At 47.3% G+C, this 12,152-nt stretch overlaps 1 protein-coding gene across 8 annotated transcripts in view; it reads right to left on the bottom strand.

Annotated features, from left to right (window-relative positions):
- The window catches only part of atxn1a (ataxin 1a), a 44,723-nt gene that overhangs the window by 6,087 nt on the left and 26,484 nt on the right, over positions 1-12,152 (bottom strand). For 2 of the 8 annotated variants that reach the window (XM_011608926.2, XM_011608928.2), the window contains one exon: positions 9,876-9,995. The exons of 2 other annotated variants lie outside the window; for them this stretch is intronic. The gene's annotated coding sequence lies outside the window, so the exon portion shown is untranslated. Of the gene's footprint in view, positions 1-1,717; positions 2,239-2,822; positions 3,328-9,875; positions 9,996-12,152 lie in introns of those variants that run through there. 4 more of the 8 variants (XM_029844686.1, XM_029844687.1, XM_011608929.2 and 1 more) reach the window with 3 other exon arrangements.

The raw sequence follows: 12,152 nt of genomic DNA, 5'->3' as shown, positions 1-12,152 counted from the left end.
GGACTCTTACGGATGAATATAAAAGGAAGCGTTTAACACGACGGTAAAGCCAAATGAACACAGCAGCGTCCCACACCTGAGCTCCTCACTGAGCTGCACATCAAGTCTGCACCACAGCTCTGATCTAGCTTTCACACCCTCTTCTGATAACTGCAAGAACTGAATAAATTGTCACAAGCTGTTACTGAAACAGACTCCTTACACACACACACACCCACACACACACGCTGCAACCAGGTGAACATTTAATCTGAGAACTTGAGGCCACCACATGCTTCCAGCCAGGAACATGACGTGCATGTAGAGTCCCCGACTGATTATCTTGGTCCCCTGAAATGTCGGCAAATCTGCGAGTCAGCAGCTTCCAGAGCCGCCACAAGACAAACAATCTATATGGCGATTAGGACAGAGAAATTAAGAAGAGTAAATGAAACTGACTCAAAGGTTTTATGAGCTTTCGACCAAGAATGGGGGGAGGAAAAAACAAAAGCTGCAATTACGGAAAAAAGACTGAGGGGGATCAGCAGGGGGATTTGAGGAGGGATAAAGAGAAGCAAGGCTATGGAAAGAGTAAGGAAAGGTTTGGGATGAACAGGGAAGAGGGAGAGAGAGGGACGGAGGGAGACAGGGCAGAGTGAGAGGGAGGGAGGGGGAGGGAGGGAGAGAGGGAGAGAGAGAGAGGGAGGGGAGGGAGAGAGTTCAACTGACCTACATTGCAAAGAAGGAGAGAGAGAGGGGACAGAGAGGGGAGAGAGAGAGAGAGGGGAGAGAGAAAGAGAGAGAGAGGAGAGAGAGAGAGAACTGCTTTGGTGAAAGTGACACCCGCTCTCATATTCACTGAAAAGTTCTGAAAAGCGATGTCATCTGAATCTTGCTGACTTCACAGTGTGTGTGTGTGTGAGTGTATGTGGTGTGTGAGTGTGTGTGTGTATGTGGTGTGTAAGTGTGTGTATCAGATATACTGTAACACAACCCGTCTGTCCTCCATGTGCTTCAGTCTCTCTGTCACTCTCAGATACTCACATGGGTATTCACAAACACAGATATCGTCTTACCAATGTCTGTGTGTGTGTGTGTGTGTGTGTGTGAGGGTGAGGGTGTGTGTGAGGGTGTGTGTGAATCAGTAACCTGAATCATTCACTCACTGCACTATACTATTGTCCTCCATCTGTGAAAACAGCGTGGAGGAGCGTGTATATCACTCTTGCTATTTATTTCCACTGCACACACACCCACACACACATATGTAGGCTGCTTCCAAATATACCAACCTCACTACTGTTCCAGGCTTCACGTTTACAGCCTCTTTCAGCTCATTCACAGGAAGTCACAAAGGAACCAAATCAGTCTATTTAAAGACGTTCCCACCATTTCGAGCAACGTGGACACGATTTGTTGTGTAGAATATTTTTACTCTCTTAAACTTTGTTTTTTCTTCTTTTTTTTTGTTAACCTAAATGGCATCAAGCATTTTTGTGGTAAAGGCACCAACCCGGTCGACAGTGCCATCACTTATGTAACACTTTACTGTACAACTCTGAGCAACATTTAAAACTTTAATGAACAGCCGACAGAGCGCCGTTAATGACTGAAGGAGTTGCTGAAGAATATTCAGCTCAGGCTCATTTTAGGACTACATTTAGATTAGTAATGTATTCTTTCTGGACTGGGGGCATCAAAACTATTTATTATTAGAATCAGCATGCAGAAATATTACCATTTCAAATGTTTCCCACAATGCTCCTCTTTCATTCCCGCTGAGGAAGATTGATGCGATCACCTACAATTCACCCGTTTTGGCAGCATCGCCTCCAAACGCATGCTGGCAAGAGACAAATACCAGGATACAGACGATCCAGCAGTAAACAAATGGATATAATACCGAGAAGGACTGGATGCTTAGACAAACAAATTAACAACACCAGAAGATAAATGGGGCACAAACCTGCCGGAACTGATGAGCTGCATGGCTTTTTTGCATTAAAATGTGTGTGTGTGTGTGCGTGTGTGTGTGTGTGTGTGTGTGTGTCTAGTAATAATATAATCATGATCAAAGGCATAAATCCAACATGATGCGTTATCTCACCGCTAAATATAGTTTAAATGGAAAGCACAGAGCAGCAAGGCTTATTCTTCTCTGCCTCTGTACTTCACAATTGCTTTCTTTTGCGTGTGTGTGTGCGCGCGCACGGATGTGTGCGAGCATTACACGGACTCCTGCCAGACTGGGAACTCTGACAAGACTGCCACTCTCTACTAGTGATTACACACAAACAACAAACACACACACAAACACACACATATGGGAGCGTGGTCAGAATGAGAGGGAGTAATGGAGGACAGATGGAGAAGGAGGGTTAAATCACGGGAATGGGGGGATGACGTGACAGAGAAAGGAGCAAGAGAGTTCCATGACCAAGAAACGGAGTGGCTGACAGTTGCACAGAGGTGTGTGTGTGTGTGGTGGTGGTGGGGGGGGACAAACACGCAGGCAGCGTTGCATGACTTGCACTTTCTCACCCCCCCAATAGGGCTGAAGTGGGACACAAATGCAGGGGGTGGAGGGAGAAGCTGGAAGAAACCGACCAATGGAAAGCGAGGAAGACGCCAGAGGAAGAGCAGAGAGGGGAAACACCGGGGCGGACAGCTGAACGGGAGAAACAAGCAACAGCGGCGGAAGGAAAACTAGGGCAGACGCAGTACGCACTTACCAGAGACATACTGCGATGCAACGAGACAAGTGCCCAGGACTCACGCGGAGTCTCTCGCTCCCTCCGCCACACACACTTGATTCAGCACACAAACTCTGTATGTGTACTCACCAGGGGAGGAGTAACACACTCCTGCAGCATGGTTCTCTCGCCACCTCACCTTCTTTTCCTCCTCTCTTCTCTGCTCCAGCTGAAAAGTCCTCAGCAGATTCAGGGCACTTGTGCTATAAACTGCGCTTGGACTTTCTTCCCACAACAATCCCCCCCCCCCTAAAAAAAAGGGAAAAAAAACGCGCAGCCAATGCCCCTCTCTTAGAACCTCACTACGGCAGACACGCAGGTGATGTCACACAGGCACATGAAATCGGTAGGACACACTAGCACACGCCCACGGGGAGGGAGTCCCGCATGCAGCGCTTCAACGTGTATTATGCAAGGGGCTGAATGTGAGCCAGAGCTCTTACACTGTCCGCCACACACACACACACTCACACACACAGGCGCACGCAGGCAGGCAGGCGCGCGCATACACAGGGCCCCTCCTACGGTTCGCTGGGCCAATTTCATCAGGTATTCATTCAAAAAACACACACACGCCAGCTGGCTGCACGCCCAGAGACCGCTTACAAGCAGCAAAATTAAGAGAGGAGGGAGAGAGGGTGGGAGTTTGTTCCAGTGAGAGGAGGGGGGGGGGCAGGGAGAGAGTGCCTGTAACTAATGTACATGCCACAGGATGATCGGCTGTAGAGTCAATTACTGAGGAATCTCACAAAAATGACATTATTGATCACCTAATCCTGCCGTCATTTTCAAAGCTCGCTCAAACATGGTGGTTATATTATATTTAGCAACGGACCAAATGGAGTTTTGATATCCAAAACATCATGCAAAGATTGTGCCTGCCAATTTTTGATATGAACAGCCTCAGCTTGCGCTTGCCGCTCGCCGGCGCTAGGTGTCAGTAGTGAACGCCCAACTGACAGAATGAAGGAGTCTATTTCAGTTACCGTAGTTAGCTGACCTAGTTAAAAATCCATTTGGAGGCAAATACAGAAGAAATGCACTCCTCAACTGCAACACAGTGAGGCAGCAGGCACAGGGAAGGAGGAAAGACAAACAGCCACCCACCCGCACACACAGTAATGATTCCCACTGGACCCAGTGGATCTAAACATGCACCACACAACACATCCTGTTTGTGTTGGTTGGCCTTCCTGTCAACTTGATATCCATCCTGGTGTTCAGCATTTATAGAATATTTAACTTGTGGGCCTATTAACATTTGCCTTCAGCATAAATATAAGTTATAGAACGTGTCCAGAGGCTCCGCGGTGCTGCTGTGCACCTTCCCTCCTCAAGTACAAAATGTACTTTCTTGCTCTGTTGAAAGATGTTTACCCCTCACCTCCCCTGTGGGAAAATTATAGTTCCTGATTTGCTATAGCTTATTGCTAGTAAATCACAAAATTTCCTGTTTTGAAACAAAACCATGTTGTTTTTGAAATCTGGTATTTTTCTGGACGAGTTCCCCAAGCTGCTAACGAACTAGCCTTGTGCTAGCAAAGGAATTACAGTAAAGCGCTTTAAACACATACGAATGCCGATAAACAATGCTCAAAATATTTAAGGGGACACATATAGCTCCTCAGATACTAAAGAGAAGGATCAGGGCAGCAAATATTAGCGCTTAAGGTAGCACGGCAGCACAGAGAGGGAGTATAAATAGGAGGAAGAATGAAAGAGACGCAGACAGACGGCTGATAAACACGAGAAACAGACGAGGCTCTGTGCAGACACAGAAAAGCAGACTAGACTCTTCAGCCTCAACATTGCAGCATTTTATCACCGCTCGTTTGTGTGGGTTCGTTTATCTGCTGTCAAGCAAAAGCACACGTACAACAGACGCCAAGAGTTAAGATGTCAGCCGGACAAGACACATGTCCACGGCTGTCTCCAACTCGTAAATGTGGCCCACTCGCTTTCTTCTTTATACCTTTCCTGCATGTCTAATGGACTTTCCATGAAATCACTGCAGGAGGGAGTTGCATCTACAGTCCAACACGAGGACCTTTTAAAGCATTTTTCAGCAGAAACGCCTCTTCTGTGCTTTCATTGAAGCCCATTAAATCGTTTCTATATATTCACCAGAGGACGTTCTAATTAATATCATCAGTAAGTTGCCAGGACTGACAAAGCGAGGGCTTGAGGGCTTGATTAAACCTGGAATCAACATCAGCATCTACAAAAAGGTAAAGTATTAATCAGCAAACATGGCTCGGCAGCGGCGGCAGCGAGGACCGACTCAGTCAGAGGCGGTCACTAAGGAAACTGCCGAAAAGCTTCTATATATACTTCATACACACGTGTGCGCACACACACTTCTCTCACTAACCCGTGCTGGCTCTGAAAGCTCACACACACACACACACACACACACACACACACACACACACACACACACACACACACACTCACACTCACTCTCGTACTATTGTCATTGCAAGGACTTTCATAGGCCTAATGCATTAAACTACCCCTTGCTTCAACGCTCACGCCTAAATGCCTGTCCTTAACCCTCCTAAGACAAACCCAATTCTAATTTCAACCTTAAAACCACGACTTAACCCTCAAATAGTCGTTTAAAGATGAGAGGACCCATCAACATGTTCTCACTTCCCAAAAATGTTCTCACTTTGCTGGTAGAATGCAGATTTAGGTACTCAATATGTAGCAAGTACAGGAATACACACACACACACACACACACAAAGAAACAAGCAACTCCACTCTGTTCTGACATTTTTAATCTCTTTATCAGTCCACCTCTTCCTTCCTCCTTGCAAAAAAACCTCCCAAGTTTTCTTGTTCACCCATCAGTCAATGTCTGTGTGTGCCTTCTACAGTTCGCTACAGTAGCACACACACACACACACACACGCACACACGCACGCACGCACACACACACACACACACACACACACATGCACAGGCTTTAGAGCCTGCCCTTAATACAATATTAATTCTCTTCAGAGGCTACTATTACACAAAACCTTTGGATATTGCTGCACAATCATGTTAACAGTGCCCTCTGAACCACAGGCCAACTGCCCCCTCTACAAAAGTCTTCTACTTTCTGAGCCCCCCCGTCTCTGCCTCCAACACCAGCGCTGTGTTGAGTTGCTGGCAGCGTACTACGCTGCTTCAATCCAAGCCACATCCCATTCACAAACCTACTAATCCACGCACACTATTAGGTTCCTGCTACTCACACACATGTATGCATGTGTGCGTGTGTAGGATTGGAGGGGGGGCTGGAATAGACGGGCAAATCACTACTAAGCTCTTCTCCTGCTGTATAATCCCACGGAACAGATGCACGTGGACACACAAACGTGTGAATATGAAAAATAAACCGAACCCTGTGATGTGCACACGTGCAAACATGAACGCACGCTCTCTGGTTTTCACTACTGGGCGCAACACACACTGGGAACGCACAAAAGGCAGCCATCAGACATGTTCAATGGCACAAGCACTCGGGCAGACGTCCAAAACAGTCGTTCAAGGGCAAACAGACATGAACACCCTCATGTCTTTTTTCCAAACACAATATATACAATCCGGTGTGCCACAGCACTACAGTGAGCTGGGGGGACAATGAAGAAAAGGAAAAAGGCTGAGAAGAGGATTGGGAGCGACGGGTGGTACAATTCAATCTCTATTCATCACTACTCCGTCCATTCATTCAATCCGCCCACAGCATGATCAGCTGTTTGTCTGGAAATCCAATGTCCACTTAATGAAAAATCCACGGGAATTTATTTATTTTTTTGAGTGCGGTCCAACATGAACGGGCAAACTTGAGCATCAGGTGGGGGACAGGCTGACAGATGAGGCATGTGAGACGTGAGGTGGGGGGGGTGCAGGGAGCGTGGCACTGCGCACAGCGGCGGTTGTATTTGTGTCAGTGGTGCGTCAGAATAAAAGGGGGTCTTAATCCCGGTGATGGTGCCTGCACGTGTCCAGCGCCAGGACAGTGGACCCTCTCTAAACGTCCTCTGAGGCCAGACAGCTGCTAATTGGCGCGATCGGGATGGGGCTGGCTACCGGTGACGTCCTTGCAGGTGAATGATCCTTTCCCTTTTCAAAGGGACAATAAAAGGTCAGGGGGAGCATCACAGCCTGGGGCGGCGGGTTCCTCTCCACCACAAAGACCCACCGACCCTCAAACAGGCGTGTACGGTAGTTATTCATCAGGATAAATACGCTCGTACCCACACGCTCTCCACAGACGTCTATGCGGCCACGCAGCAGTGTGTCCACTCCTTAATCCAAGATACAACAGGCTTTGATTACAAATCCATATGCATGCCCATGCACATTATTAAATGTAATCATTCTGATTGCTTTCAGACTGCCGGATGGGAAAATTACCCAGACAAGTGACTAATTTGTAGAGTTTAGCATTCACTGTGAGTGCTCTGCACAAAGCAATGAGGTAAATATTAGTCAAACTCTTCAATAAGGGACCATGGGCGCATTACCTAAATCACTCAGTACCTTTACACGACACTTGAAAAAAGAAATAGCATGTAAACGTGTGGGTCTGACCCATATCCTACTAAAACGTGCCGATAACGTGGTAGGGAATTGATATGATCTGACATGTACACGGCTTAATCGGTGTTAAACTAGACAAGGCACGTGCGCAGGCGCCACATCCACTGTGCTGGCGTATGACCCCGGAACAAATTAATTCAAGGAAGCCGGTGTTAGCATACGGCGTTCTCGTCTGCCTCAACATGGCGGCGGTGTTTATCCAGCTGTTTATAATGTGAAGCAGCATGTCAACGGGAAAGGGGGGTGGGGGGGTCACAGAGGACGCATATCGCCACCTAGTGTTGAAGAGGAGGACCCCTTCCCATCAGTTATCCACTTTTCCCCGCTGCCAGTGAGCTGAGACATTCCAAGGAGACGCCAAAGTCGCCAAAGACGCTTGTTTAAGTCGCGTTAAGCATGTAAACGTACTGACTGGACATTAAAATGGGAGCTTGTATCATGCTGGTTATCATTGCCCAGGTTAAAACTCCGACACTCTTTGCAAAGCTATTTTGCCAGGAATGCAAGCAACACCCCAAGTGTTGGCGGTTACGTAAGGCTTCACCGGAGAACAGGAGCAGCGGAGAAGTGTGAGGAACTACATGACAACGGGAAGGAGAAGGGACGCTGCAGGAGGGAGCAGGGAAAATTAACGGGAAGAGAATGAAGAAGCAGCAAATACAGACTGATGTCACCTTGTAAAAGCACTGCAGAGAGAGAGGGAGAGAGAGGGAGGGAGAGAGAGAGGGAGAAAAAAGAAAGAGAGAGGAGAGAAAGGGAGAGAGAGGGTGAGAGAGAGGGTGAGAGAGAGGGAGAGAGAGCTATTAGCTGATGGAATACTGACATCCTCCCACTCCTTAGGCAACTCGTTTAAGTAGTTTGTGTGCGTGTGCGTGTGTTTGTGTGTGTGTGTGTGTGTGTGTGTGTGTGTGTGTGTGTGTGTGTGTGTGTGTGTGTGTGGACAGGGAGTGACAGTGAAACTGTGGTGCGGGGCCTACGGGAGCAGCGTAGTACTACTAGAGTGTCTCGTGATTGCCTGTTTGAGAGCTGCCATGCATGTAGTTATGTGTGTTGTGTGTTCAGGACTGTCTGAGAAAGGAACACAACAGGGAGGAGTTAAAAAAAACGGCAGAGTTTGTGTCTAACCGAGCATATAAATGTGAGCTTTACTGTGTGCGTGTGTGTAAAGGTTGTAGAGTGTGTTTCAGGAAGGACAGCAGAGAGGAATGGAGGAATGCCTCAGTTCACCACTTGCCAACAGCACTTTTCCCATACACCAAGATTTCCCCGACCAGCCAAGAATAGCACTTACTCTCTCCCTCCCTCCCTCCTCTCTCTCTCCCTTACTCTATCGCTCCCACACACACACATACACACGCCTACACGCTTTCTTAATCTTGGATTTCAGAAAGAATATAGAATATGTCACAGTGAGGAAAAGTGCAACCTCACATTCTGCAGTGTGTGGTGATGTCAGCGCGTCTCCCGCCCCGGTCTCATCTGTGTTATGTCACGCTTGACGAACCGGTCGTGGAAACTGACTACAAAAGAGAGGAGTCTGAACTGAAATGAACTCTTCAACAGAAGAGATCCTCCCCGACAACAACATGTAAAAATAACGTAGCGCATGGTCTCAAATTCACATTTTCAGTCGTGCCCAGTTCGCCGTGATGATGACGATCGCTCCCACTTCCTCAGTCGCTTCGTGTGAACTGATCCGTGAAATGGTGCCACTAGAGGGCAGCACACATGCAACTTCTTCAATGCACAACTTCTCTTCACTTGTGAAAGTTACACAGTGAGTCAGTGTCAAATGTGGCTTTGGCACAGTTGTGTTCCAACAGTGTGTGTATTTGCCTGCTACTAACGGCTAAGCTAGCTACCAGCACTTATTAACACCAGAAAGTATGTTTATGTGTTTTACACCAGTAAAACAAATGCAAGCACCAGTCCAGCAGATCCTAGTGGATTATTGATGATGAGTTATTGTTTGGCACAGGGAGCTAGTCTAAATAAGAATGTGCAGGACTTGTATCTGCTAAAGAGATCAGAGATGTTTCGAGGTTTGACCTGCCCATTAGCATCCTGACATTCTTGTAACTTCAGACAACAACCGTCACCTGCAGCAGGAGGTCAGATTGGTGTCTTCAGTTAACGAAGGCTTGTTCTCATCAGGGAAAAGAGAAAATAAAGGGCGAGGGACGGGGGAGTTGAAAAATGCCCAACCTTTGACTTCAGAGACAACGACGTTGTTACACAAGTGATTAATTAATCTAAACAACAAGAACCTAGAATACCCCTCACAACCCCCCCTCGTGCCTCATAGGATGTCTCACACTTTCAGCTCTGCAAATGAGACTTTCACAAGTAGACTTCTCAGGAGCTGCTTCCTGAAGGCATTACAGATGTTCAAACGCACAACTCGACCTAAAAGGGCCTTTTGGATCTTACTGTTGCTGCGTGTTGCAGAAAATAAGGGATGGAAAGATGCATGTCGAATAAAAATCATGATGCTCTTTATTTTGTTTAGGTTTTAATTAAAAATCATGATGCAGGGAAGCCTCACCTCATTCAACACAGCGACTCCAGACACCCCTGCTTTATGAGCAGGTGGCAAAGCCCATGAAGAGAGATCCAGACGATCCCAGAATGCCGTGCGTGACTCGGGGACTCCGTCTGTTGCCTGCTGGATTAAAACAATGGAAGCTGAAACTGGAGTGGGAAGCACTTCCAACCAACCACCACAATAACACACGTCACCTAAAGGATCTGGGTTGACTGTTACTGACAGATACTGTGTGTGATTAGTCACCAGGAGCCCCGGTTGGGTCATCGCCAGGGGGAATTCTGAAGAGTGTGGAATTTATAAAGCGGCATGGGACGGCGGCATCCTCCTGCCATCCCATGATTGGATTATGTCTGTACCAGAGCCTGGCATCAATATCACAGCTCTAATATTTCCACTGAGCTTTCATGTCGGGTTTTTACTGTCATACAAACGCATCTTTGAGAGTCACCTATATCACTCATAAAATAGGGAAAAGAAAAAAAAATCGAACATTTTAAACGAAGACTGAAGAAGACGCCCACACGCCGGCTCATGAGACGGCCGCTCTGATCGTCGACGCGCTGCGAGGACTAATTAGGCGCGTTGTGATGCAGACGACGGGAAGTATCGGGGATGCTGGAGACGCGTTCACTGCAGTGGATGTGTGTGGGACATCAAACAACCCTACTGACCCACTTCTGACAAGAGGTGGGCGTGAATGGATGCCCGCGTGGGCGTCCGGCTGTGGGAAAAAAACCTCAGAAAAGCCCGAGAGGGGAAAGAGAGCGTGAGGTCGTGGAAATGAATATGCATAATAAGTGGACAGTGAAGGCGCCTGAGACAGTAGAAGTGAGGACGAGTGCTTCCCGCGGCGAAAACGATCTAAAATATATGCCTGCTCGGCAGAAAAGACAGGTTAAAGAGCGTATATAACAACAAATATGGTGTGTAATATTGCGTGGAAAAGGAGAGCGATCCAGTTGCTCACAAAGACAGACAGATGGGGAGAAAAGAAAGGACAATGTGGTGAATCAGAGAGAGAGAGAGAAACAGATGGCAGCAGAAAGAATCTTGCTGGGCGCAGCGGGGAGTGTGGAAAGCCAAAAAATGTCAGCAGAAGGAGGACACAGAGAGAGGGGAGGCAGAGCGGAGAAGGACGGGGAGGAAGCCATCGCACACCTTCAAATATTCCACCTGTTAGGACAGGATTCACTGGAACTAGACTAAATTCTGCCCACAAAGAGGTTGGAAACAGAAACGGATGATGAAAAGAAAAAGACCTTATCGCTCCGTGCTCATTAATCTGGGAATATATGAACGCGCAAAGCTGAGGACTGATGGGACGGAGCAGCACAGGTAGCCAGACACAACAGGCTTGTGTCTATCTGTATAAACCTCCTGTGTATTCACACCGCTACACCCCCTCATTCACTCACACACACACACACACACACACACACACGCGCGCACACACACACACACACACACACACACGCACAGGGCGAATGCTTGCGGAGCTGACGTAGTGTCTGACAGCTGTTTAGTCAGTCGAGGCGTAAGAATGTGTGAGATGGAAGTGACTGACCATCCGTGGAGGAAATTCCTGCCTCAACCACAGGCCCATTTTCCGAGACTCCGACATAACTGTCATACCACAAGTGTGGAATCAGCCCTGCGAAGGTTCCAGGTACTCGGAGTGGGAAGGATGTTGTCTTGGCTGCACACGCGGGCTGAAACCCCCCAGCATCCTTCACGATCGCCAGTTTTATCTACCTTTCCCAAACTCCGTTACTGCGTCTGCAGTTACTTTTATTATCCAGCGAAAGAATGTTGGAAGGAAGCGAGATCACAAGTGTGGTTGAGCAGAGGTAAACAGGGAAGCAAAGGCCAGGATCGTTCTCCTTCCACCTCCCTGCTCCTCTTAACCTTCAGTCCAGAAGACTTTTTGTTCCCATTTCTAACACAAACATCAAAGAGAGAGAGAAGCAAAAGGGTGGATGTTACTTTTACAATGTACTTTATCCCGTCTTAGCTTTAAAACCTGACTGGAATTATCTTGTAACATTTATGTAAAATATTCTTTCCACAGCGTGCTGTTAAATGTTAGTAGGCCAACTGATCCTCAAAAGCTTTAAATGTCACATAAAACAGTTTCCGGGTCTTTTTAATATGCCAACAGTGGATGAAATCAGCTTCAGAAAATAATTAAAATTGTATAAAAAGTGGAGAAAAGGATAAAAAAAATAAAACGACCTCGATGAAAACGTCTTCTCTGGAATCCACACATGAGACAGG

Source organism: Takifugu rubripes, chromosome 12 (genome assembly GCF_901000725.2).
Source record: "Takifugu rubripes chromosome 12, fTakRub1.2, whole genome shotgun sequence".
Classification (NCBI taxonomy): Eukaryota; Metazoa; Chordata; class Actinopteri; order Tetraodontiformes; family Tetraodontidae; genus Takifugu; species Takifugu rubripes.
Note: the sequence above shows the minus strand (reverse complement) of the source record. Positions and strands in the feature narration are given on the sequence as shown.